Below are 13,058 nucleotides of genomic sequence, written 5' to 3'. Positions count from 1 at the left end.
GAGTCTGCTTAAGATTTTGTCTCTGCCCCTCCCCACCCCCTGCATGCACTCAGTTGTGCTCTCTCAAATAATAAAAATTCTTTAAAATTTTTTTTCAACAGACCTTGTCCTCAACATCCCTAGAACTCTTGCTTGTCACAACACTTAATAACCCTTAATAAAAAATTAAAAAAAAAAAAAACCTTAATAACCCAGCCACAAACAGGAGGTAAAATCAGAACTCTTAACTGGAAAAGTGTTAATATCTCGTTATTCTCAGTTCTTAGCTTGTGTATAGAACAGTAAAGTGATTTGCTTTGTAATGATAAAATGACTATTTACATGTCAACATAAGGAAGAAATACAGACCAAACCTGGCCAAACTGGGAGTAGTGTCTGGACCTTGCCGGCCCACACCTGCTTCTGACCAGACCGGGCAAGCAGGCAGATCCTGACTCAGCAGGGTGTGGATCTCTAAACAGCAGCCGCAGACGCAGCTGAGACCTCCAGCTGCAGGGACTGGGTTGCCCAGAAAGACTCTTCTCCCTGTTCTCACACCCGACTGGAGTAACTGGTTCTTCCAGAAAGAGGCTCTAGCACCTTGATCCTGCCAATGCCACTATGACCACTGCCACTCCATGCACAGACAGGAGAGGGGACTGGTTTTGCCACCAGCCCCTCCCTTCCCCAAAGGCCCACCACCACCCACCTTCTTCCCTGACTCTGTTGGTATTCCTTCCCCAAATCCACTTGTGCTTCTAGAAACTCCTCTGCCTTCAGAGAAGACTGTCCAAGAGATGCCTTCCCCTTCTTCCGGACCCACAACCTTCAGCCAAAAAGTATCCACTGGCTTTGCAGACACTGATCTCCCAGCACTCACATGGTTACATGTTCCTTGGAGTCCAAAGGGCTTCCACCATCATGGAGACAGGCAAACACTACTGTGTACAATTACACATTACAATAATGACAAACTTTAATAAAATTAACTGTGTAACCATTAATATTTTTCAGCCTTTTCTAGACAGAAATAGAGAAATCTCCATAAAATACAACACCCCCTAAACACTAGTCCCCCAATGAATGAAACTTTTCAACCTATTCAGAAAGGATGACTAGTTTGACACTTCTCTCAAAGGTCAGAATTTTACTGCTTTTGACCCAAAGAATGGAGAAAGAAAATAGTTAAATGGTCTTTAGAAATAAATTAAGAGAATGGGATGCCTGGGTGGCTCAGCAGTTTAGTTCCTGGCTTCAGCCCAGAGTGTGATCCCAGAGTCCCAGGATCAAGTCCCACATTGGGATCCCTACATGGAGACTGCTTCTCCCTCTGCCTGTGTTTCTGCCTCTCTCTCTCTCTCATGAATAAATAAATAAAATTTTTTTTAAAAAGGAAGGAAGAAATTAAGAGCATGCATACATAATTGGTGAGCATTAGTCAGCACCACCTCAGCAGAAAGCAATCTAGCAAAATCAAAATGTTAAATACCTGTCACCCTTGACTCAGCAATGCTAGGGATGTAACCTACACCCATGCACAAGGACATTATCCTGTCTGTAAAACAGGGGGAAGAGGCAAATAAAGTAGGTTGTGGCACATTCCTATCACCATGATGAAACAACAGGAGGCAGCTCTGTATCGATTTTTTTTTTAAATAGCCACTTCTTTTTTTTTAAGATATTATTATTGTTGTTGTTGTTATTATTATTATTATTCATGAGAGACAGAGAGAGGCAGAGGGAGAAGCAGGCTCCCTGCAGGGAGCCCGAGCGGGACTCGATCCCAGGACCCTGGGATCATGGCCTGAGCCAAAGGTAGATGCTCAGCCACTGAGCCACCCAGGTGCCCTGCAGCTCTGTATGTATTAATACAGAATATACTCCAAGAGAAAGTACAGAAGAACACGCCTAGTCCGGTGCACCAACCACTTTCTATACACTCACAGGTATGCACATGCAAGGATGACCAAGGTGTACAGAAGCTGCCTCTGGGCTAGCGCTCGAAGGCTGGGGACCTGAGGCCAAAACTCCCCATGCCAGCCAACACAAAGAAAACCACTATTCCCAATGGAAAAAGTAAGCATAAAGATATAAGCAGAACAAAATTAAATGGCATTAAGATAAGAAAATGCATAATTTTAGTTCTCAAAACAGAATCAATCCATACATCACCATGGAGTCATTAACAACCCTAGGTACAGAGACTTCTGTTTTCTCCTATTACTGAAAATTCTAGCCAACCTCTGTCAAAACTTAAGATTTTTACTATTCAAGTTACTTACACTTCTCTATATAACAAGAGTGGGCCAGACCTAAGTCACCAGATGTAAACATCTTGAAGGGTTCTAGAACTCTTTGTCTAGAACCACAATCCTAATGTTTATTGCACTCGCTGGAAAGTAGACATAGGAATACACCCTCTCCCTCCTCCCGTACCATGTCCCCTCCTCACTTCCCGAGGAATCTGGCACTCAGAGAGGCATCAGAAAAGCTGGGGCACAGACCAGACTTGACCTCTGAGTCTCTTTGCAGACCCATCTTACTCTACAGGAAACACACAACATGCACAGACTAGCATACAAGATCTGGCTGGCAATGTAATGTATGGGACCTCACTAAGCTTGGAGCTAATTAAGGGTAAAATAGGAAAAATGGGTGGAAGTCTACTTTGAGCATCTATTAATGAAAACAAGTAGCTTAGGAATGTGAGAAGGGGGATCCCTGGGTGGTCAGCGGTTTAGAGCCTGCCTTCGGCCCAGAGTGTGATCCTGGAGTCCCGGGATCGAGTCCCGCGTCAGGCTTCCTGCATGGAGTCCGCTTCTCCCTCTGCCTCTCTCTCTCTGTGGTTGTTGTGAATAAATGAATAAAATCTTAAAAAGAGAGAGAGAGAGAGAGAGAAAGGGTTTTTTTTTAATTTTAAGATTTTGTTTATTTATTCATGAGAGGAGAGAGAGAGAGAGAGAGAGAGAGAGAGAGAGAGACATGCAGAGACAAAGGGAGAAGCAAGGCCCCCTATAGGGAGCCCAATGTGGGACTCAGTCCCAGAATCCCGGGATCGTGTCCTGAGCCAAAGGCAGATGCTCAACCACTGAGCCACCCAGGTGCCCCAAGAGAAAAAAGTTCTTTAGTCTTGCTTGGTCTTACCTACCCTTAGAAGGACGTAGTTTAGCTTGCTAAATGCACCTGAGCAAATGGATGCAATATGAAACACATAAGCATTACCTGCAAAGTATTTCTCCCATATTTTTTATAAGAACATGTGAACTGTAGAAAAGGTGAGAAATTACCACAGTGCACATGTGCCAGCCCACACACAGACTCAAGGGCTCACACTCCCTCTCCTCTCCATCCACATATCTATGTGAAGCAAAATTATGTCCAACAAAACCACAGAATCATTATCACACATATGTAAACTAACAATTACTAATATCGGGATGCCTGGGTGGCTCGGTGGCTAAGCGCCTGCCTTTGGCTCAGGGCGTGATCCTGGGATCCCAGGATCGAGTCCCACATTGGGCTCCCTGCATGGAGCCTGCTTCTCCCTCTGCCTCTGTCTCTGCCTCTCTCTGTGTGTCTCTCATTAATTTTTTTTTTAAATTACTAATATCATCTTGTATCTAGTTCAAAATTATACAAGTGTTGCCATTTTTTAATTGAGGCATAACTGACATACAACCCAAAACAGTTTTTATTTTTTTTTTTTAATTTTTATTTATTTATGATAGTCACAGAGAGAGAGAGAGAGAGAGGCAGAGACATAGGCAGAGGGAGAAGCAGGCTCCATGCACCAGGAGCCCGATGTGGGATTTGATCCCGGGTCTCCAGGATCGCGCCCTGGGCCAAAGGCAGGCGCCAAACCACTGCGCCACCCAGGGATCCCCAAAACAGTTTTTAAAAGCCATTGTGTTCCCTCCCTCCAAACCAGGATCCAAGCAAGGTTTCCTCATTGCATCTGATCATTAATATAGACCCAGGTTAAACATTTGGTAAGAATACAGATGATGCTATGAATCAGTATTAGTAATGATGAGTTGGATCACCTGATTAATAAGGTAGGGACCACCAAATCTTTCCACTTCTAAAGAAACCCATGACCCTCTGCAACCAAGAAATAATCTATGGGGTGATCCTTCGTCACTATTAACAATCCAAAAGTTTTACTTATGTAGGTAATGTTTAATCTGACTTTAATCAAGCCTTTCAACCAAACTTCCAGTTTACAGGAAACACAGGACAAAGAATAAGTGAAACCACACAAGCAGGAAAAAGCCAGACAACTCAAGAACGCCCTCCCGTGTACAGATGACTGGTCTGGACTCATGAAGAAAAACAAAGCAAGGAGAGTTACTTGACATTAAAAACACTAAAGGCAAGCAAATGAATGGCAAGAAGACATGTATAAGTTAGCTAGGATTCCAGAGCTAGTGGACTGCACAATATAAAAATGACTTCTGAGGTGTAATGTGGTGTTACAGTATGCAGGAGGCAGTCATTTTATAGACATGACTATGAGAGTTAAGTGTCCTAAGGTCTACATTTTACTTTTTATTTTGAGAGAGCGAGCACACGAGGGCAGAGGATCAGAGGGAGAAGCAGACTCCCCAGTGAACCCCTCAGGTGCCCCTATATCTTACTTTCACTGTCAGGCAACAGGACACATGGGAATGCAAGGCAAACATGGCAAATGTTAACAAAGCCTGAATCCAGATGATAGGACATGGGGGTACTGGGTACTCTCACTGCTTCTCCGTATTCCTGAAATGTTTCACAGTACTCTCTTTACTTCTCCATATTTCTGAAAAGGGTGAGGACAGGAGAGAAAACACTGATTTGTTGCTCAAGTTTACTGAACTAATAGGTGCTTACAAAATCAATTAATAAAAGTATTTCATAAGCTAGATATTAAATGATAGAAAATTATTTTTTATTTTGTTAAATATGACAAAGGTAGTATGATCGTGTAAGAAATTAGCCTAAATGACGTTTTTCCAGATCTGTAGTTTGCTTTAAAATACTCCAACAGGGGCACCTAGGTGGGTTCAGCTGGTGAAGCATCTACATTTGGCTCACATGATATCAGGGTCCTGGGATCCAGCCTGGAGCCAGGCTACTGCTCAGTGGGGAGCCTGCTTCTCAGTCTCCCCACCCCTCCTGCTCTCTCTCATAAATAAATAAAACCTTAAAAAAATACCATAAATAAATAAAGCCTTAAAAAAAATAAAATCCTTCAACATAATAATGCAGTGCATGGGTCACTCAGTCAGTGAAGCATCTGCCTTCAGCTCAGGTCATGATCCTGGGGTTCTGGGATGGATCCTCTGCTCAGCAGGGAGTCTTCTCCTGCCTCTCCTCCTTGCTGTGGGCACACACACACATATTTTTTCTCCCTAATGAATTTAAAAATCTTTTAAAAAAATACTTTAACAAAAATAATAATGAAGCAAATAGAGCGAAATGCTAATTGTTAAGTCTAAATGATATACATAGGATGTTCATTTTACTATTCTACTTTTCTGTATTTTATAATACAAAGTCAAAAATGAATGCTCCTTTTAAAAAATGTGTTAGTGGTGCAGCTGCTGTGGAAAACACTTTGGCAGTTCCTCAAAAAGTTAAACATAGAATTACCATATGATCCAGCAATTCCACTTCTGGGTATATCCCCAAAAGAACTGAAAGCAGGAACCTGAAGAGATATTTGTATACCCATGTCCATGGTAGCACCATTTACAATAGTTAACAACCCAAGTGCTCATCAACAGATACACAAAATCAGTACATACACAAAATGGAATACAATTCGGCCTTAAAAAGGAAGAAAATTCTGCTACAACATTGAACCTTTAAATCATGATGCTGGGGCAGCCCAGGTGGCTCAGCGGTTAAGCGCCTGCCTTCAGCCCAGAGGCCTGATCCTGGAGACCTGGGATTGAGTCCCACGTCGGGCTCCCCGCATGGAGCCTGCTTCTCCCTCTGCCTGTGTCTCTGCCTCTCTCCATGTGTCTCTCATGAATGAATAAATAAATAAAATCTTAAAACAAAAATAAAAATAAATAAATCATGATGCTGAATGAAATAAGCCAGACACAAATGGACAAATACTGACGATTCCACTTACATCAAGAACCTAGAGTCACCAAATTCACAGAAAGTACAATGGTGGTTACCAGGAAATGGTGGAAGGGGAAATGGGGAGTTACTATTTAATGGGACAGGGTTTCCATTTGGAGTGATGAAGTTCTGGACATAGACGGGGTGATGGTTCACAATAATGTGAATGTACCCACTGCCACTGAATTAGATGCTGAAAAGTAGTTAAAAGGGTAAATCTTATGTAATGTATATTTTATTACAGTAAAAAAAAATACAAAGAAAGATGGGGAAAGTTTATGAATATACAGATGAAGGTCACAACCCCTAACTCTACACCAGAGAGCACCTGAAGAGAGCTCTAGCTAAAAACAGATACAGGTATCGTCTGCCACAGCTTTTACAAAAGACCTACAGTGGTATTAGTTTTCACTAACCAAAAGAAATCCAAAGAGGATTTTCACTTTTATCAAAGAAAGCAAAAAGCAAAATCAGAATTCAGCGTTGGTTTTGCACGAGCCAAGGTAGCAGCAGCACTCCCAGAAAACAAGAAGGGCCCCACCCAGCTCCTTCCCCAGGAACTACACTCAGAATCTCAGCAGTGGGCAGCCGGGTGGCTCAGCAGGTTAGCCTAAGGTGTGATCCTGGAGACCCGGGATCAAGTCCCACATCGGGCTTCCTGCATGGAGCCTGCTTCTGTCTCTGCCTCTCTCTCCTTCTGTGTCTCTCGTGAATAAATAAATAAAATCTTTAAAAAAAAAAATCTCAGCAGCAAGCCTTCAGAGTTTTGAACTGTATCTTTTAGCATCTGTGCTTTATCTCAATTTATTTTGTGTATCCATTAACAAGAGGCATCCTGAAATATCAGAAAAGCCTCCCAGAGCCTGGGAATGCTCAAAAATTTTTCCATGTAAGTTAATGGTAACTACTTCCTCCCTTTACATCATTTCAGCTTACTTCATAGGAGCATTCTGCTTTCAGACAGGAGGGGAGACTTGTCAAAGGCAAAAATCAACACCATGATGCAGAACCTTTCTGAAATATCCCCTGAAAACCTGGCTAAGTATTACAGAATTTAAGATGAGGATCATGCTTGGGATGTCTGGGTGGCTCAGTAGGTTAAGCATCTGTTTTCAGAGAGGGTCACGATCCTGGGATTGAGCCCCACCACAATGGGCTCTCTGCTGAGCTGGGAGTCTCCTTCTCCCTCTCTCTCTTCCTCTACCCCAGCTCACATTCTCTCAAATAAATAAATAAATCTTAAAAAAAAAAAAAAAAAGAGGGATGCTTCAGTCAGTCTACCTTCAGCTCAGGTCATGCTCTCGGCCCCACACTGGGCTCCTTGCTCCTGGGGCAGCCTGCTTCTCCCTCTCCCTCTGCCCCCTGCTTGTGCTGTCAAATAAATAAATCTCTTAAAAAAAAAAAAAAGATGAGGATAATCTTCTCTTTTTGTTTTTCTGTTTAAGATTTTGATTCATGAGAGATACAAAGAGAGAGGCAAAGACATGGGCAGAGGGAGAAGCAGGCTCCCTGCGGGGAACCCAATGCAGGACTCCATCCCAGGACCCTGGGGATCAGACCTGAGCCAAAGGCAGATGTTCAACCACTGAGCCACCCAGGTGCCCCCAGAACAACCCTTCTCTTAACTAGTTTATTTCTACTACATCTGAAGATACCTTTTTCATTAAACTGACTCACCGGATATCAAGTGCCTACCTATGAGCAAAAAATATCAAAATCTTGATAACGCGGACCTAGAACACTTAAGTCACGCCATTACCCTTTTTTCTCAACACATCGTAATCTGACTTCACTGGATGTTAGAGCTGCAGAGAAGTTATGGGCAGAACGGAGCCAATCATCCTTTCTCTGTCCCTAGTGTGCATGTTTTCTTTCTTTCTTCCAGTTTTCAGAGTACTGGTGATTGCACACCTTTGGATATAATTAATTGTGCTTCATGGAAAAGAGCTCACAGTAAAAGTTTTAGAATTATTAAATACAATAGATACATTTTAATTTTTTTAACATTTTATTTATTTATTCATGAGAGACACAGAGAGAGGCAGAGACATAGCCAGAGGGAGGAGAAGCAGGCTTCCATGTAGGAGGCCAATGTGGGACTCGATCCCAGAATTCCAGAGGCAAAGGCAGACACTCAACCGCTAAGCCACCCAGGCGTCCCAATAGATACATTTTAAATGTCAAAAATTAGACCTTACATTTGTTTCTTGATATGTATTCGGCAATATCCAATTTATTATGGCTTCAAAAAAAATTTAATGGTTTAACATACAGAGTGCTTAATAAGCTGGTTTTGAGTTTTACTTTGTTTTTAAAGATATGTTTGTTTATTTGAAAGAGGGTGAGGGGCAGAATCTTCAAGCATACTCCCTGCTGAGTGCAGAGCTCAACTCTGGGCTCCAGCCCACAAACCATGACATCACGACCTGAGCCAAAACCAAGATACTCAACTGCCTGAGCCACTCAGGCACCCCAAGTTTAACTTTCTCAGGAATGGTTCCTAACCAGTCTTTGCCAGGACACAAAACATCAGTGGGCACAGCTCAGTGGCCTGCTCAGCCAGCCTGGACTTGGGACTGTGGGGGAATAGCACACAGGCCGGCCCTCAGGGATGGCAGGCACAAGCCAAGAAACATCCCCATGACTCAAGAGCTGTGCTTCTATAGCCAGGGTCCAACAAACAGGAGTGCACCTATGAACCATCACCCTAACAGTGTGAATGCAACAACGACAAAGAAAAAAACAAAAAGGAGAGGATAAGTAAAGCCAGATTCTTGGGATGTATTTTTCTACTGAAATCTCTCAGGGACCTGGTGGCTCAGTGGTTGAGCGTCTCCCTCAAGCTCAGGTCCTGGGATTGAGTCCCACATCAGGTTCCCCACAGGGAGCCTGCTTCTCCCTCTGCCTGTGTCTCTGCCTCTCTCTCTGCCTCTCGTAAATAAATAAAATCTTTAAAAAGAAAGAAATCTCTCAAATCTACATAAAACTAAGACATCCTATTCCAAACATCTTAGCAGAAAAGAAAGACCAATACACCATCTCCATCCCACCTGAAAACATTCCCACTTGGCCCACCAAGTCAGCAGACACAATGTCCCAAAGTGACCAGCTCTCAGGCAGGCCTCACAGACTGCCCCCAAGAAGCAACCTGGAGGTCTTTCTCACATAAGTAGTGTCCGTGTACCCTTGAATCCTTGCTGTACTCAACAGTCACACCAGCTGGAGGCTTCCCCCTTGGGACTACACTCTCTCCTCACACCTGATGGCTGGTGGATAACAGTTCTCAGCACATTTCTAACACCATCAACAACAACCAACAGTTTCTTCCTAGGAAATCTGCATCAGGATTTCTCATAAATGAATCTCTATGCTTAATGAAAATCCTTATTCTCATAACTCTCACATCAAAGAACCACATCTCAAGGAAAGGAAACCTTCATTGTTGTCACGTTTTCTGCAATGAGGTAGGATGGAAAACTAAACGTGCACAAACTGAGCCATCCTCCACAGACATACATGGGCCCTATGTGAAATGACCCAAATCAGGTAAACAGCCCATCTTTGAGAAACATATGGACAATGTATTAACCTGCTCCCATAGTCCTTAGGAGTTCTGGGTATCAGGTAACTGACCTCAGGACAGAGTAGTGTCCCTAGAAGAACAAGTATTACCAGGCAGGTCTGTCTCCTGTATAAAACAAATGTGACTTGATATAAAAAATATCTCACTACTCAGAAATGACTTTTCATAAAACTGAGGACTATTTTAAGCAGCCTGAAAAAAACTACTTCCTTAGCCTAATCAACACTTGATGCTCAGTTTTGTATAAATTCAGTTTACAGACTATATCTGACTGTTTACCTTCTAAAGCATAGTCATGTACAGATATACTAACACTCCAGCAACAGACAGGGCAAAAAGCAGAAGTGGTCAGAGGTGGTGAGCCATATGGACTTTAGAGAACTCCAACCAAAGGTGTCAGAAAAATCCACTGGCCTCGCCCTGTTTAGGAGGTTTTTAGATGGCATTTCTAGTACTAAGTAAGCACTGGTGAGGTCTTGCAGTGATCTTTTTTTTTCCCCCAGCTTTATTGAAAAATAATTGACTTACATCTCTGTGTAAGTTTCAGGCATACAGCATGGTGGCTTGTTTAGAGATATTACAGGAGAGGTTCAAGTAGATATCACAAAAAGAGAAAGAAAAAACTCAGGACTTACTCTTAACCACTGTGCTATAGATCACAGAGCAGTGTCTGCTCTCTTCACCATGTCATCCATCACATCCCTAAAACTTATTTATAACTGGAAATTTGTACCTTTTGCCCACCTTTTTCTAGTTCTGCCTCCTGTACTCTGGTAACCACAAGCCTGGTCTCTTTTTCTGAGTTTGGTTTTTGTTTTTGTTTTTTTAGATTCCAAACATAAGTGAGACTATACAGTATTTCTCTTTCTCTGCCTGACTTCACTGAGCACAATGGTTTCAAGGTCCATCCGTGTTGCCATAAATGGAAGATTTCCTCAACTGCTTTACGGATAATATTTCATTGTACATATACAATATAAACCACAACTTCTTTATCCATTCACCCGCCGATGGGACACTTAAGTTGTCTGCCCCTCTTGGCTAATGTAAATAATTCTGCAATGCATGTAGGGTGCAGATATCTTTTCACGTTAGCATTTTCACTTCCTTTGGATATGTTCCTAGAAGTGGGATTGCTAGATCATATGGCAATTCTATTTTTATTTTTGGAGGACCCTCCATACCATTTTCCATAATGGCTGAACCAATTTACATTCCCACTAGCAGTGCACAAGGGTCTTCTCTTCCCCCCAACCACACCAATATGTGTTATCACTCACGTTTTTTTATGATAGCCATTTTAGCAGATGCGAGGCAGTATCTCATTGTTTTGATTTGCATTTCCCTGTTGTCTTTCCCTGTATCTGTTGGCCTTTCATAGATCTTTGGAGAAATGTCTACTCAGGTTCTTTGCCCATTTTTTAACTGCATTATTTGAGTTTGTTTTCTTTTCTTTTGCTATGCAGTTATAGGAGTTTTTATTTTTATTTTTTGTATATTAACCCACCATCAAATATATACTTTGCAAATATTTTCTCCCTTTCCATAAGCTGCCCTTTCATTTTGTTGATGGTTCCCTTAGCTGTGCATGAACTTCTTTTGAAGAAAGCTCCATTGTGCAGCCTGGGTGGCTCAGCAGTTTAGCGCCTACCTTTGGCCCAGGGCGTGAACCTGGAGACCAGGGATCAAGTCCCACGTCAGGCTCCCTGCATGGAGCCTGCTTCTCCCTCTGCCTGTGTCTCTGCCTCTCTCTCTGTCTCTCATGAATGAATAAATAAAATCTTTTAAAAAATAAAAATTAAAAATAAAGAAAGCTCCATGAGTCAAGAGAGGACACAAGCGATATAACATGATGCTAACAAAACATTAACATAAACTCACTAACATCTGGAACAAACTAGACTTTTACATTTTACAACCCAAAGAGTAATTTTTATTGCTTGATTAGATTATAACACTTGAGAAATAGGCCCATACAGGAATGAAAACTTAAAACCACTCAGTTACACCATGCACCTGAAATCATAGCCCTCAAAAGTATCCATGGACAAACAATAACAAGTCAGCCTCACCTAGGGTAAGAACAGCCATGACCTCAAGAGTGCTCCATCCCATCCCCCATCCCTGCTGTGACCGGCACAGTCACCAAACACTGGAGCTAGGGACACCAGTAATTTATAAATCCAGACTGCATTGCTCTGTAGCTTCTAAATGCAGTCTGCTAATCAAGAAAGGACGAGTGGCAAGAAAGACCAAGGAGAGGAGAGGACAGAAGAGGGGAGGGGAGGTAATAGGGGAAGGGAAGAGAGGAGAGGAGTGAAAGAACTGAACCAGTGGCAGAATTAGCTCTGTGACAGTGTTAACTATAAAAAAAAAAATTTCTCTCCATCAAAGAAACTCCAGCTGTCAACCAGTGAAAAGGTAAAATGCAGCAAAGTTACAGAGGGATTGGTATCAAGGGGATTTAGCAGAACTAAGGCAAGTTTAAAAGTAAACAGAAGGAAGTAAACACACCACACACAGGCAGGCCACCCTTGGCCCTGAGGCAACTCCCTTTATTAGCGCCCCGCCCAGGGCACCTGCAATGGTCAGGCTGTCCAAAACATTTACTTTTGCTCTCCATTTATTTCTGCATCTGCAATCAAACTACATTCAATTTAGACTCCTGACAGAAACAGTACAGTCCACAGAGACAGCCACCCAACAGAAAGCTGTCTAAGCCAGATGCCCTGAAATTCACTATTGCTCAAACCAAAGACAGACACTAGGACAAAGCTCTTCTACCCCAGCACATAGTAAATAGTGCTGTAACAGAGCAGGATAAAGCCTACATTTTACCGACTCGAAGTAACTCAGGAATACTCTCACACTACTAAATATGTTTGGCACATGTTTAACATATTAAGTATTTCTTACATGGAATATATTTCCTGATAGGTATTATTCTCTGGCCATAAGCCTCTTTTCTTAAGTCATTAACTTGAAAGATTGAGCTGTCATGCAAATATTAATCAAATACCTATTAATATGTGTATTGATATATGTAAAATACAAAACAAACACAAGTCCAACATAAGTCTAACAAAAACAAAGTACAGGGTGCCTGGCTGGCTCAGTCAGGGGAGCATGTGACTCTTGACCTCAGGGTTTTAACCCTGCCCATGTTACAGTACAGGGTTGTAACCCCTGTACACCATTCTGCGTGTAGAGATTACTCAAAAAATAAAATCGGGGCACCTGGGTGGCTCCATCAGTTAAGCGTGTGACTTTGGCTCAGGTCATGGTCTCAGGGTCCTGGGATTGAGCCCCGTGTCATGCTCAGCATGGAGACTGCTTCTCCCTCTCCCTCTCCTTGTGCTCTTTCTCTCAAATAATAAAACCT

At 42.4% G+C, this 13,058-nt stretch overlaps 1 protein-coding gene across 8 annotated transcripts in view; it reads right to left on the bottom strand.

Moving 5' to 3' along the window:
• The window catches only part of ANKRD11 (ankyrin repeat domain containing 11), a 190,509-nt gene that overhangs the window by 165,565 nt on the left and 11,886 nt on the right, over nucleotides 1-13,058 (bottom strand). The gene's annotated exons all lie outside the window — the stretch shown is intronic.

This window comes from Canis lupus, chromosome 5 (assembly GCF_003254725.2).
Source record: "Canis lupus dingo isolate Sandy chromosome 5, ASM325472v2, whole genome shotgun sequence".
Lineage (NCBI taxonomy): Eukaryota > Metazoa > Chordata > Mammalia > Carnivora > Canidae > Canis > Canis lupus.
This window is presented reverse-complemented; position numbering and strand designations above follow the sequence as displayed.